We start from the raw sequence: 14,579 nt of genomic DNA, 5'->3' as shown, positions 1-14,579 counted from the left end.
GGGCAGGGAGTGAGGGAGACGGAATCCAAAGCAGGCTCCAGGCTCTGAGCTGTCAGCACAGACCCTGACGACGCTGGGCTCAAGCTCACTGGCTGCAAGATCATGACCTGAGCGGAAGTCAGACACTCAACTGAGCCACTCAGGCGCCCCTTTTTTCAAGAGTTCTTTCTTTTTCTTGGAATTTATTAATTAAAATTTTTTTAATGTTTATTTATTTTTGAGAGAGAGAGGGAGAGACAGTGTAAGCAGGGGAGGGGCAGAGAGAGAGGGAGAGACACAGAATCTGAAGTAAGCCTCAGTCTCTAAGCTGTCAGTACAGAGCTGCACACAGGGCTCCAACCCACGAACCGTGAGATCATGACCTGACCAAAGTGGGACGCTTAACTGACTGAACCACCCCGATTCCCCTTTTTCTTGAAATTTAATGGCACAATTTAGTGTCCTTTAAAGGTTTGCTGAAAACATTGTATTTCAAAAAACCAATAGGTGTTACATTTGTACTTGTTTCTGAGCAAGAAAATTCTCAGGAACTTGAAAATGGCTTTAAAATTATTTGTTTGGAATGCCTCTCCAGAAGACTCAAGATACTGTAATATAGTTTTATTTCCTTTCTTTTTCATATATATATATTTTTTACATTTTTCTTAAGTTTATTTATTTTGAGAGAGAGTGCACAAGCAGTGTAGGGCAGAGAAAAGGGAGACAGAGAATCCCAGGCAGGCTCTGCACTGTCAGTTCAGAGCCCAGTGTGGGGCTGGAACTCAGAAACCATGAGATCATGACCTGAGCCAAAATCAAGAGTTGGACGCTTCACCTACTGAACCACTCAGGTGCCTCTTTTTCATATATTTCTTTTTGTTAAAGTTTATTTATTTTGAGAGAGAGAGAGAGAGAGAGAGTGTGTGTGTGTGTGTGTGTGTGTGTGTGTGTATGTGTGCAGTAGCAAAGGGGCAGACAGAAAGAGGGAGAGACAGAGAATCCCAAGCAGGCTCAACACCACCAGTGCAGAGCCTGATGCGGGGCTTGAATTCATGAACTGCGAGATCATGACCTGAGCCTAAGTTGAATCCTTAGCTGACTGAGCCACCCAGGTGCCCCTTCATATATAAGGGTATAAAATCAACAAGGTCTTGACTTTACTTCCTTGACCATTATTATATACTCCTCTTTGGAATTACCAGGCTGTCCTCATATGCCCTTACTGTTCAATAGCAGGTCTTCACTGGTCAAAATTTTACACCTTCCCAAGGTACTAAGTCCAACCATTGCGACTACGAAGTGTGAATTCCAAGCAGTTTAGAAAAAAATTCATGAAAGATCTCTTGGAGAGACCCTGGTTAAAAGCATGAACTTTCTAGTTAGATTAAAAATTGGTTCAAAATCTAGTGTTAGATTTTAAAAGGTGAAAGACCTTGTGCAAATTACTTCTCTGGGTTTCAGTTTCACTTCCTGTAAAACAAGAATAGCAGTGCCCATATTATGAGATAAAATTTTGAAATAAAAAAGACAATATAGCACTGTTATGCTTACTATGATTGTTGTTTGCCATTAAAAACAGAATCAAAGCCCAGTGGGGAAGTGAGAGTCCCCTATATTCTTGAGTAGTTGGTCACTTAACAGACTGAGCCACCCAGGTCCCCCAAAGAGGCTTTTAAGTAACAGGAATCCCACCTGTTCTGGTTTATACAAACATGGGGTTACTTACTTATTTATTTTCACAAAACAGTCCAGAGGTAGACAATTGTTCTTCTGGGTTAAGAAGTTTATGATATCAGAATTAAATCTCTGAAAAATCTCTTGTACTCATGGTTGCAAGAATGTTGCTGTGGTCTCAGCAATCACACAGATGCAAAAATCCTTAACAGAATATTAACAAGGTGAATCAAGTAATGTGTAAGAAGGATAAAATAGGGACACCTGGGTGGCTCAGTCTGTCAAGCAACCGACTTTTGGTTTGGGCTAAGGCCATGATCTCACGGTGGTGAGACTGAACCCCATGTCAGGCTCTGCACTGGGTGTGGAGCCTGCTTGGGATTCTCTCTCATTCCCTCTCTGTCTCTGCCCTTCCCCTGCTTGCTCATGCTCTTTCTTTCTCTTAAAATAAATAAATAAAGTTTAAAAAAGTATAAAATATCATGATTAAGTGATTTTTTCCAGCAAATTTTTTTTAAATGTTTATCTGTTTAGCGAGAGAGAGCAAATCAGCCCCAGCGGGGGAGAGGCAGAGGGAGAGAGGGAGAGAGGATCCCAAGCAGGCTCCTCACTGTCAGCTCAGAGCCCTATGCAGGGACTAATCTCACAAATCATGAGATCATGACCTGAGTCAAAACCAAGAGTTGGATGCTTCACTGACTGAGTCACGCAGGTGCCCCTCCAGCAAGACTTTCATATGATAATCAATGTAATAGCCATATTAAAAATATTTTTGAGGGGCGCCTGGGTGGCGCAGTCGGTTAAGCGTCCGACTTCAGCCAGGTCACGATCTCGCGGTTCGGGAGTTCCAGCCGTCAGGCTCTGGGCTGATGGCTCGGAGCCTGGAGCCTGTTTCCGATTCTGTGTGTCCCTCTCTCTCTGCCCCTCCCCCGTTCATGCTCTGTCTCTCTCTGTCCCAAAAATAAAAAATTAAAAAAATAAATAAATAAAAAAAAATATTTTTGAAAACATTAAAAAATCTATAGGATAATCTTAATAGATGTAGGAAAAGGAGTTGATGAAATTAAACATCCAGGGAACCAGGAAATAAAAGGGAACTTTGTCAAATAAATGACGTCCATGAAAACCTACAGTGGACACCATACTTAATAGTAAAAGATTGAATGCTTTTCCCCTAACATTGTGAATAAGGCAAGGATGTTCATTCTTACAATTCCCAATAAACTTTGAAATGGAGGTTCTAGATTGTGCAGTGATAGAATAAAAAGATATAAAAGGCATATAGTTTGGAAAAGAAGAAATCAACTGTCACTCTTTCCAGATTATATAATTCTTTATGTAGAAAGTCCTAAGAAATCAATCAAAAAGCTGCTAGAATAAGTGAATTTACAAAGATCACAGGATGCCAAATTATACAAAAAAATAAGTTGGATTTCTATTTACCAGTAATGGGCAACTGGGAAAACTACACCATTTACAATAGCATCAAAACATTAAATACTCAGAGACAAATTTAACAAAATATGTACTTATGTAAGAAAAATGAAAATATGAAAATACATATCTGCAAAAAGACCATCATATTCATAATAGTCCCTAACTAGAAACAACCCAAATGTTCATCAACAAATGATTAGGTAAACAAATTATGACATATCCAATGTCATGATATGTAGCAATGAAAAGCTATGAACTACCAGTACAACATGAATAAATTTCACAGACATTATGCTAAATAAAAGTAGTCATGCACAACAGGAGCACATATTGTATGGATTGATTCTTATTGACAGGAAGCAGATCAGTCATTGTTTGGGATGAGGTATGTGGTGAGTATTGGTTATAAATTGGTATAAGAAAACTTAAGGGGTTGATAGAAATTTTCTATGTTTTGATCATCATTGTATTTGCCAAAATTCATGGAAAAGTTGGCACAATATGGGTATACTTTTTCTGTGTGTAGATTATACCTTAAAAAGTTGATTTATAAAAAACAGAAATGTTAACCTTTCAAGTCACAATTATTCATGGAAAATGTTTTAGGTAGAGAGGGCAGGGTGGTGATGCATCATTGACTAGAAATGATACAATTGTCCTCAGAAGGTAGGGAGTTAATATTGGTGCCTACATGGTAATCAGAACCTGTTGAGTCGCTTCAGGGAAGAAAAACACTGAGCAGCCAAATTCTAAAGTGAATGAAAATATGTCCAATTTACAATCAAATAAAAATGCTGTGGGCATAAAGCCAAAGAATATTCTTAGATTAGACTTTGTTTAGCACTCTAAATTTAACCAGCTAGAATTCTTTAAGTACGTTCTTATTCAACATTTTGAAGTGAAGTATTTACTTCTTATTTGAAAAACTGTACTTCTTCTGAAAGACAGAAGGAAGTCCATTTTTCTTTATAATAAAGAATGGGTGGTTTGTTATAGGTTTAATATACAGTGAGCACAAACTGCGAACATCTCCCCCCCCCCCCAATACACGTGCATACACACACACACACACACACACACACACACACACTGGGGCAAGTCTGAATCAAGGCTGGTGAAAAGATAGAGAGTATAAGTTGAGTTGTACTTATGGAAGTGATATTGCTAGCTTCCATCTTGTGAACAGAGATATATATATAGATCAAATCAACAGAAGGAAGAGCTTTATGTTATGTGATACAACATTAAAATTGATTATAGTGAACAAATATATAGGATACGGGAAATTCCCCAATAGTACATTACTCTATAATACATCTATACTAAATAAGCCTGGGAGGTTCCTTTCTTACTTTCTCTCTTCTCTAAAAACAAAACTTTCTTCCAAATAAATAAAATGTATATTTAAAAAACATAAACTTCTCCATTTACCATCTCAACACTCTTTCTGTTATGTGTATTGGTTCATAAATTATCCAGACAACCAAAATTCTTTTCACTGTAGCATTTGACATAACAATTAAAGCAGAATACTGAACTAGTTTTAACAAATTTAGGGGAGCAGTTTATTTTCTTTATCAAGAGATGTTGTTCCCTTTAGGGAATTGAAAATTATATCCAAGATACTAATTTCCTCATAAAGAGATTTGGAGAGACTATTTTTCCCATAGAGCCAATATTCCAATTAATTCATCCAAAGAAGATTTCTCAAATTGAGCCAAACTCAAAGCACCAGAGAATGATGTCATGAATTTTAAAAAGGAAGCCACTCTGCCAGATACCTAAGGTTCCAGTGCACACAGTGATTCACAATTAGGTTGATTGACTACGTGATTTGTCGAAGAGTCTTTCTGCTAGGTAAACATCTCTTAACACTGAAACCTTATTGTCTTTCTTTTCTCCAAAATCTATTTGGGACAACATTTAATAAAATTCTTACTCTTTAGAGCATCCAGTCTTTTTGAAAAGGCTCTTAAATATTCTTTGCCTCAAAAAGAGTGTTGACAATTACAAGAGAAAATGAAAGCCAGATAATGCAGAAAAATTTGCTTCATATGCTTATAAACACTTGCACTGACACGGGTCTGCTGTTTGGTTGTGTGGTTTCCAATAATTCGGCCTGACTGATTATTGTTCTGGGGTTGTCTCTTTAGTGTCAGAGCCTCTGTATGGACAACCATGGAACACTCAACCATCGCATACTACTGGCTGAAGTGGGGCAAGAACATATGCATCTAAATGAAAGGGATAGCAGTAATTAAAAAAACATGAGGGCAAAGATATTTCCACGTGATATGTTGAATACTTCCCCACTTCATTTCCTACGCAGAAATTGAAATATGAATGTATCTGGCTCAAAATTTGGCACCTGGGGACACAGAGTGACATCGTGCTTGGTGGTGGTGGGGAATCTATTCAACTCAAGTGATATTAAACAGGGAGAAGTAAAGTAATTTATTTCTGAAATAAGAATGAACGATATTAACAGGGAGTTTATGAGACATGTTTTCAAGAGCCTTTTTTTGTTACAAGACAAAACCATAATCCATGTTTGTTCACAAATACTCAGAAATGTAAGATTTCCTATATAAGAATGTACTGAAGTGAGAAATACATATTGCTGCTGGTTCTCAAAACATATTTCATGGGAGAAATTGTAAAGCAACCAACTAACAGAGCCTCCAGCCTGAAGGAGGTTTATATGGGTGTATAGCCTGCCTATTACTATGCTTATGGATGGTGTGTACGACTTGTTTTGAGGTTTCTAGTTAATATACACTAGGGGTGGCAGGAAGCATCTCTTCAGTGATCTATTTGAACTTGAAGATAATGTGCTGAATTTTAAAGAAATTGTAAGGGAGAAGGGAACCGCTATTAGGAACTGAATGCGGGCAATGATTGGTCTGGGTATGTTACACAGATTAACAGACTAAAAAGACAACGTATGGATACTAATGAGACTTGCATTTAGGGTATAAAGAGTGATCCACAGTCTTTCATGAGGACAGGTTGTAACTAGAATTCATTTTTGAACCAATGGAATATTTTAAAGAATAATGTCATGTAAATATGGTGATAATTACTCATGGAGATGTTTGGTTTGGAGAACAAGATAAGGCTACAATCGTAAGAACAACTTTTACAAGTTTGGCAGTTACTTAGACCTTTATGTTGTCAATGTAGTGGGCAGATGGTAGCCCAAATGCCAAGAACATTGGAAAAATTCTAAGAATTATTTAACCAGAACTATATGCGTGAGTACACAATTGAGCAAGTGAAATACTTAACCAATGCTTCCCTGGTTTTCTCTATCTGGATAGCACAGCGGACTATTTAATAATGTTAAACAGAGAATATCTTTGGCTTATTATTTCCAAAAAGGTTGGGAAGAGGCACTTTTTATATCAGACTTAACGAAAAATGATCTCGGGGCTCCTGGGTGGCTCAGTCAGTTAAGTCTCCAACTTTTGATCTTAGCTCAGGCCATGATCTTGTGGTTCGTGGTTTCAAGCTCCACATCAGATTCTGTGCTAACAGTAAGGAGGCTGCGTGGGATTTTTTTCTCTTGCCCCTCCCCTCTGTTCCTCTCCCACTTGTGTTCTCTCTCTCTCTTGAAGTAAGTGAATAAACTTAAAAAAGTAAAAAAAAATGCAACATTAAAAATGATCTTTCCCAATAAAAGCCAGAGTGGTATAAAACATCTCCCATAAGAACTATCTCATAGAACATACAAACAGAAAAAAAATGAAAATTTGGGACATACACAAATAGATACCTTGAGCAATAGAGTCTGGAATTTTATGAAGTTTTTTTTTTAGAAGCATAGGGGACTTTCTAAATTATTTATGGTTAAGAATAGACAAGTTACGGGGCGCCTGGGTGGCGCAGTCGGTTAAGCGTCCGACTTCAGCCAGGTCACGATCTCGCGGCCCATGAGTTCGAGCCCCGCGTCAGGCTCTGGGCTGATGGCTCAGAGCCTGGAGCCTGTTTCCGATTCTGTGTCTCCCTCTCTCTCTGCCCCTCCCCCATTCATGCTCTGTCTCTCTCTGTCCCAAAAATAAATAAACGTTGGAAAAAAAAAAAAATTAAAAAAAAAAAAAAAAAAGAATAGACAAGTTACAGAAAGTGTTATGGAGGACTTGCATTTATTATTTATTTATTTATAAATGTTTATTTATTTATTTTGAGAAAAAGCATGAACAGAGGAGGTACAGAGACAGGAGAGGGTGGATCCCAAGCAGGCTCCCTGCTGTCATCACAGAGCCCAAATTTGGGCTCCATCTGAGGAAGCATGAGATCATGACTTGAAACCAAGAGTCCAATTCTTAACCTACTGAGCCACCCTGGCACCCTACTTCTTTATATTTAAATATGAACCAATTTCATATGGAGAGAATGAAAATCGTCTCAGTATTAATGGACTTTACATGAGAAAATGTGCACGTGCATACCCACACGGACAATATTAGATAGGTATGTTGTGGTCACATATAACTTGTAAATTTCAGTGGCTTAAAACAGTATTTTTTGTTGGCAAGTATGCAAATTGGCTGCAACTCTATTTGGTCATGATCACCTCCATTCTATATGTCCTCCATTTCTTGAACCCAGGATGAGAGTAGTTTCTATCTGGACTATATCATTCTCATAGCCTAGGGCAGGAGCTCAAGAGACAAACTAAAAAAAAATTAAAATTAAAAATTAAAAAATGCATTTAAAGCTTCTAATAGAATATGGCATGCATCATGCCTGCCCATTTTCCACTCCAATGAAAGTTGCATGGCCAGTTCTGAACATGAAGTAGACAAATATCGTCCACCTACTTTGAAGCACAGCAGTTCACATTGTATAGAATATGGATATTTCAGGTTTTTTTACAGAAGACTAAGCCAAGAGTTGGAGAATTTTAACACAATCAACCACAGATGCATATTTTATATGTATGAACTCTCCAGTATTTCCCCTTACAACTTGTGATTTTAGTTATTCAAAATAATTGATTTGTTTTTCTTACAATTCCAAAATTAAAGAAATTTTCAGAGATTTAGCTCTCTGCACTAGGACTTTGTTGAGTATAATAAATTGTTGTGTTCAGACTAGATAAATTGGACCCCTTTGAGAAGATTGCCTTAAGAAATTCTGGGTACAGCAGACTATATATAGAGTGTTTTTAAAAAGGGAGTTAAAAGTGTGTTTAATAAACTATCATGCCAAGTTGAAATTTCAGAATACTTCTCAAAATTTGTTTTAATACAAACAGTAGTGTACTGTTAGAGAATTCCTCCATCTAAATTCTAGAAATTTTACACAAATACATTTCCATAGGCCTGATTTTGTTTTGCTAACTTTAAAAAAAAATTTTTTTTTTCAACGTTTATTTATTTTTGGGACAGAGAGAGACAGAGCATGAACGGGGGTGGGGCAGAGACAGAGGGAGGCACAGAATCGGAAACAGGCTCCAGGCTCTGAGCCATCAGCCCAGAGCCTGACGCGGGGCTTGAACTCACGGACCGGACCGCGAGATCGTGACCTGGCTGAAGTCGGACGCTTAACGGACTGTGCCACCCAGGCGCCCCTGTTTTGCTAACTTTTACTAATCTTTTAGAGAATGAGCAAGATGTGAGAGCCAAACTGGAAAATTTGACTATCGAAGACATTATTAAGGTAACAGACATAGGCTGAAAAGGCAAAACAAAAACAAATAATAAAACACAAATTCAATTTTTTAAAAACCTTATTGTTAAAACCCCTGCACAGCAACTTCCAGGGCAAAGCTCTCTAAGAGTTTCTGTACTGAGAAAGATAATTTTATTTCTATGAAATTTCTATTTTCCCAGGTCAGGGATGGACCCTTTGGTGACAGTATCAGTCCTTTCATGACTTGTGAGCACGAATCTCCTTTGTACCGTCTGGCCTTTCCTGACACTTTGCGAGCAACACGGAAGTGTGTTGGAACCATAGCCATGGAGCCGCCTAGGAAGCATTGGGAAGGAGCAGAGGAAGCAGGTGGGGAATTAACAGCTTTGTAGAGAATCGAGTTGATATGTGAAACACACTGTGACTTCTGATAGAGACCATAAAATGCTGAGATTCACAAATTATATATTGACTGTAAAGTGTGAAGATAAATATAGAATATTTGCTTAATAAGCTGTTTTTATGTCTTCCATCTGGTTGCATTTGAAAAATATTACATCAAAAATATATTTAAGAATGTAAACCAATCAAAGCAAAGGCATATGAGATGACTTTTTTTTCTTGTAGATCTGGGCTTTCATCTGGTATCTTTTCCCTTCAAGTCTGAATCAATTCTTTTATCTCTTTTTGTACTATAGGGCTGCTAGAGATGTATTATCTCAGTTTTTGTCTCTCTGACAAAAATTCTTTATTTTGCCTTCACTTTGAAAGATCGTTTTTGCCAGGGTGGAGTTATATTCAGTCAGTTTTTAAACATTTCTTTCTGCTTTTTAAAATTGTTGTTTCGTTGTCTTTTGGCTTCAGTTGCTTATAATGAGAAGTCAGCCATAATTCTTATTATTACCACTCTGTATGTACATGGCATGTCTCTTCCCACTCTGACTTTAGAAAGCTCTCCTCTTTATCTTTGATTTTTAGCATTATTTTCATTTGAGAGAGAGAGAGAGAGAGAGAGAGAGAGAGAGAAAGAGAGGGAGGGGGAGGGGCAGAAGGGGAAAGAGAGAGAGAATCCCAAGCAGGCCCTGGGTCAGGGTGGACACCGGTGGGGGAGGAGGGGCTTGATCCCATGAGCCTGGGATCATGACCTGAAATGAAATCAAGAGTCAGATGCTTAACTGACTGTGCCACCCAGATGCCCCTCAGCATTTTGACTAAGAAGTGGCTACATGTGATTTTATTTTTAGCCCTATTTATCTTGCTTGAGATTCATGACATTTTTGCGCTGTGGTTTTATTTGTTCATTTATTTCTTGACAATTTTTGGAAATTCTCAGCCATTTTTTCTTCAAATATTTATTTTGCTTTATATTCTTTCTCCTCTTCTTCAGGAAATATCATATTTCATATATATATATATATGAATCAATATCATATATATATGAGTGTATATATATATATTTAGACCCTTAGATATTGCCCTCCTTCTCAGATATGGTGTTTTTTGCCTCAGTTTTCCTCCTTGAAAATTAAGTTGAATTAGAAGGTTGTTTTTAACATTCTTGACTCTCAGTACACTATAATTTAAACTTAAAGTTTAATCCAGGCATTTTGTGTGGGGGACACAGCAGGCATTTTAATCCAGGCATTTTGTGTGGGGGATACAAGTTTGACTGGCTCCTTCCCTGAAAGACTGAGTGTAAATTTAATAGAAGGGGCGCGCTTCGGGTACAAACCATTTACTTTGCCACTTTTTGAATGCAAATTGTAGGTAAAATTAGGTAGCCAAGGAAAGGGGGAAGGGAAGGAAAATTTAAAGCATAGCATCAGATTGACAAGCTTACTCATGGATACTTTGTGAGATGGTTAATTGACCCTTAGACTTTGCAAAGTGTCTTATCCATAGACTGCTGTCTGCATTCCAAAGCATGAAGAAAGAAAATTATACATGAACTTTCAAAACTTTCATTGCTTAACATACAGTGAGTATGTACAGACAAAACAGCTCAAATGATAAGTTATGTGTCTCAAATAGAGTAAAAATCATGGAAAGAGCCTAAATAGCTGTATTTGTTTTTGCTCTCATCTACTCCTTGACTGAATTAATTGTTAGGCTCAGTCAAATCTCTATAGTTGCTACGAGCTTTTGTGGTAAGCCTCTAAGATGGCGCTAGTAGTCCACCTCCTGGCATTCATAGCCTTGTATAATCATCTTGAGTGTGGACCGGACTCAGTAACTTGCTTCTAACAATAGAATGCAGCCAAAGTCATGGTATATAACTTCTTACTTACATCACAGAAAGATTGTAGTTTTCTCTTGGCTAGTCTTTCTTGCTTTCTCTTGGGTGCTTCACTCTGGAAGAAGCCCGTTGCTATATAGTAAAGTAAAGTAGCCCTGTAAGGAGGCCATATCAATAAACATGGAAACCAGTCTTCTGAGGCCTGTGAATAGTCACAGGAGTGAGCGTTGAAATGGATCTTCTGCCAACTTCCCTATGAGTGAGCTTGGAAGCAGATCCTGCCCTAGGTGAGCTTTGAGAGCACCCTAGCCAACACCTTGATTGCAGCCTCCATGAGGGTATCTCAGTCAGAACCATATAGTCCGGTCCCCTACCAGATTCTTGACCCCTAGAAAGCATGAGATAATAGCTGTTTGTAGTTTCCAGCTGCTACATTTTAGAATAATTTTTAACATGGCAATAGATAATAAAATTTTTAATAATGATGATTCTTTGTATTATTTGTCTTCTTATAGTTAACACATGTCTGACATCAAGGGATTTGCACAGTGGCTCTGTGTTACTGTCACACTTTTCAGCAAAAGAACTGAGATCTGGAATCTTGTTCAAGATTTCAAAGGTAGAATAAGTTGAATCAACATGTGACTTTAGACCTTCTGACTCCAAAAGTAATGCTTTTGCAACTGTGGCCCTGTTCTTCACTAAATGCTGACAAAAAAGGGACAGCAATGAATCTAATTAATGACTTTGCTGAATATATTAATCGGTTGTGATTTTCTATCCTTAGCATCCAATGGTTATTATAAGATCAAATAGTGGCATATATATAATACTAACCAGTTAGTTAGATTCTGGGTTAAGAGGTTATGTCATATATGACGGTGAAATCCAGAGTTGAATCCCTAAATTCGTTGGGAAATATGTTAGCCCCTTGATTTTGTTAAATTAGCTCTTTCTTCTCTATTTCATTAAGTTACATGGCCCCATTTTAAAGGACTGCAGTTTGCCTTATCAGTATTAAAATAGCTGTCTGCATGAAGGTGACATTTGTGCTGTCTCTGTGGGTTCCTCTGGCCATTGACTTCCATTGTAATGTCCCCAGTGCTTTTCATCTCTTCATTCTAATTGCTATACTTTTGGATGCTGGCCCTGATTGGGACAGGCAGTTGAAATGGCATGTACTGGGTGATTGACACAGTCTGTATAAATACCTATTCTCTTAAGCCCACGCCATGTCACAGGCTGTCAGAGCTAGTCTACTGCCAGGGCCTTTTCAAAATCATAATTAAAGCATGATGCCCACTAGTCAATTATAAGTTCATAAATTAGGCTTTATGAAAAAAAACTACTCTCAGGACTCTACATATGAGTTGAACACTCTTTTCCTCTCCCTCTGTTTTTGAAGAGGCTTGGTATTTAAGTCCATGGTTTTGGATAAAATTGTTATTTGAATTAATCATATTTGAGTAGCTATAAAGCCTACTAGAGTGTCAAGTATTCTGCTCAGTCCCCCAGTAAAAGGTTGTTGATGGATGGACAGCTGTTTTATACAAAGAGGAGGAGGCTTATATATCTTAGACTAGAGTTTTAATTGGTATGGGAGATGAATAGGAATCAGGTGTGGCAGGTAAATTTGTGAACAATTCTGAAATTCTTAGGATGTATCATGATTATTGGATCCCAAGAAGTCACTAGTGAAAGTGAAGGGCATATTTCTAAATGCAAAGTGATCATACACAAGTTAAATTGATTGCAAGATGGCTTAATATTAAGGATTTCTAATTAAAGAGAAATTTCTAGAAAGCCTTGTGGTTGGATTTTTATTTTCCTCCTCCCTGTTATTTCTCATACTCTTTCTCCCTTTACTCTGTGACCTAGCATTAACTAACTTGAGTGTCAATTTCCTTATTTGTAACACTGGTAATTTTGGAACTCCAAGATTGTGAAAACTAAGACACTTTTATAAGTAATACACTTGCTGCAGAACCCCAGAAACGACACAGTAAGTAAGAGTTATTACTGATCACTTTTTAGGAACACCAATCCTATCTCAGAACCTCTATTATAGCTATGGATCTTGACTTATATCTATCAAAATCAGTGGTAGAATTCAGTGGGTTACAGAAAAACAGAATTACCATATGATCCAATAATCTCACATCTGGGTATTTAACTAAAAGAATTGAAATCAAGATTTAACAGAGATACTAGCATTACTGTGTTCATGGCAGCATTATCCAGAATAGCCAAGATATGGAAACAACCAAGATGTCCATCAACAGTGAATGGATAAAGGGAATGTGATATATACATACATTGGAATATTGGAATATTATTTAATCTTAAAAAAAGGAAATGCTGTCATATGTAACAACATGGATGAAACTGACGGGCATTATGCTAAGTAAAATAGGCTAGTGACACAAGGACAAATATTGCATGATTCCACTTATAGAAGTTACTTAAAATAGCCAAACTCGTAGAAATGAAGTGGAAATGTATTTGCCAGGGGAAAGAATGGGTGATTGCTGTTCAACAGGTCTAAAGTTTCAGTTATGCAAGTTATGCAAGAAATCTCCTGTACAAGTTTGTGCCTATATTAGCAATAATGTACTGTACGCTTAAAAATTTGTTAGGAGGGTACATATAACTATACAATAAAATATTATAGCAATATAATATGTATTATTTTAATATTACCTCCAAAATTGAACTTCTCAATATCCCCAAAATATGATTATTCTAAAAAAACATGATATATATTAAAAATCTAAGAATAACCCCTAAAGGCATGTTTTGGAGTGAAAAGAATTTTGATCAGAGTTGTCTGGTAGCTTGGTGAAATGTTTTTATTCACCTCCACATCTGAAACTAGACTTACATTTTTTTCAACAAATGCCTTTTAGATTGGTTATAATAATAGACTGTCTTTCTAGAGTGGGTTAATTTTGCAGTTGACATTTATGAAGTACTCACTCAACTGACCACCCACTTTAGATAAACACTGAGGATTTAGAAAAGGTATCATTTACTGTGTGCTGACTATATGCCCAAAATGTTCCATGCCATCAAATAATCACAAAATCCTGTGAGGCAGATGTTTATATCGCCATTTAACAGATGAGAAAGCTGAGATAGAAGTAGTTAGAACAACTTGCCTACAGACGGTCACATACCCGGCAAGCAGAAAAGTAGAATTTCAACTTGGGTGAATTTTACTTCAAAACCTTCTACTTCATTTCCTTCTATATTTTGCTGCCCTCCTGGAGCTCATTTCCTAGAACTGAAAGGCATTCTGTCTTTGGTAGAGTAGGGTTCCTGAGCCTGAGGCAAGGATTTGGGTACACATGATTTATGGAAAGAGTGCCCCAAGAAAAATAGAATAAGGGAAGGTCAGTGGAGCAACAGAGGAGATAAGTAATTATCCCCTCCAAGCTGGAGTCTGGAGCTGGAGAGCAAGAACTGTGTCACAACACTAACTGCCCCTTGAGCTAACCCTTATGGGAACACCCTGCATCAGTTAGTCACAAGGGATGGAAGGTGGAAAAGAGAAACTATTTCAGTTTTCTGGGGACTGAGAGGGTTTTCTGGGATGCAGAACTTTCAGTGCTGAGAC

Source organism: Prionailurus bengalensis, chromosome D4, assembly GCF_016509475.1.
Source record: "Prionailurus bengalensis isolate Pbe53 chromosome D4, Fcat_Pben_1.1_paternal_pri, whole genome shotgun sequence".
Taxonomy (NCBI): domain Eukaryota; kingdom Metazoa; phylum Chordata; class Mammalia; order Carnivora; family Felidae; genus Prionailurus; species Prionailurus bengalensis.
Note: the sequence above shows the minus strand (reverse complement) of the source record.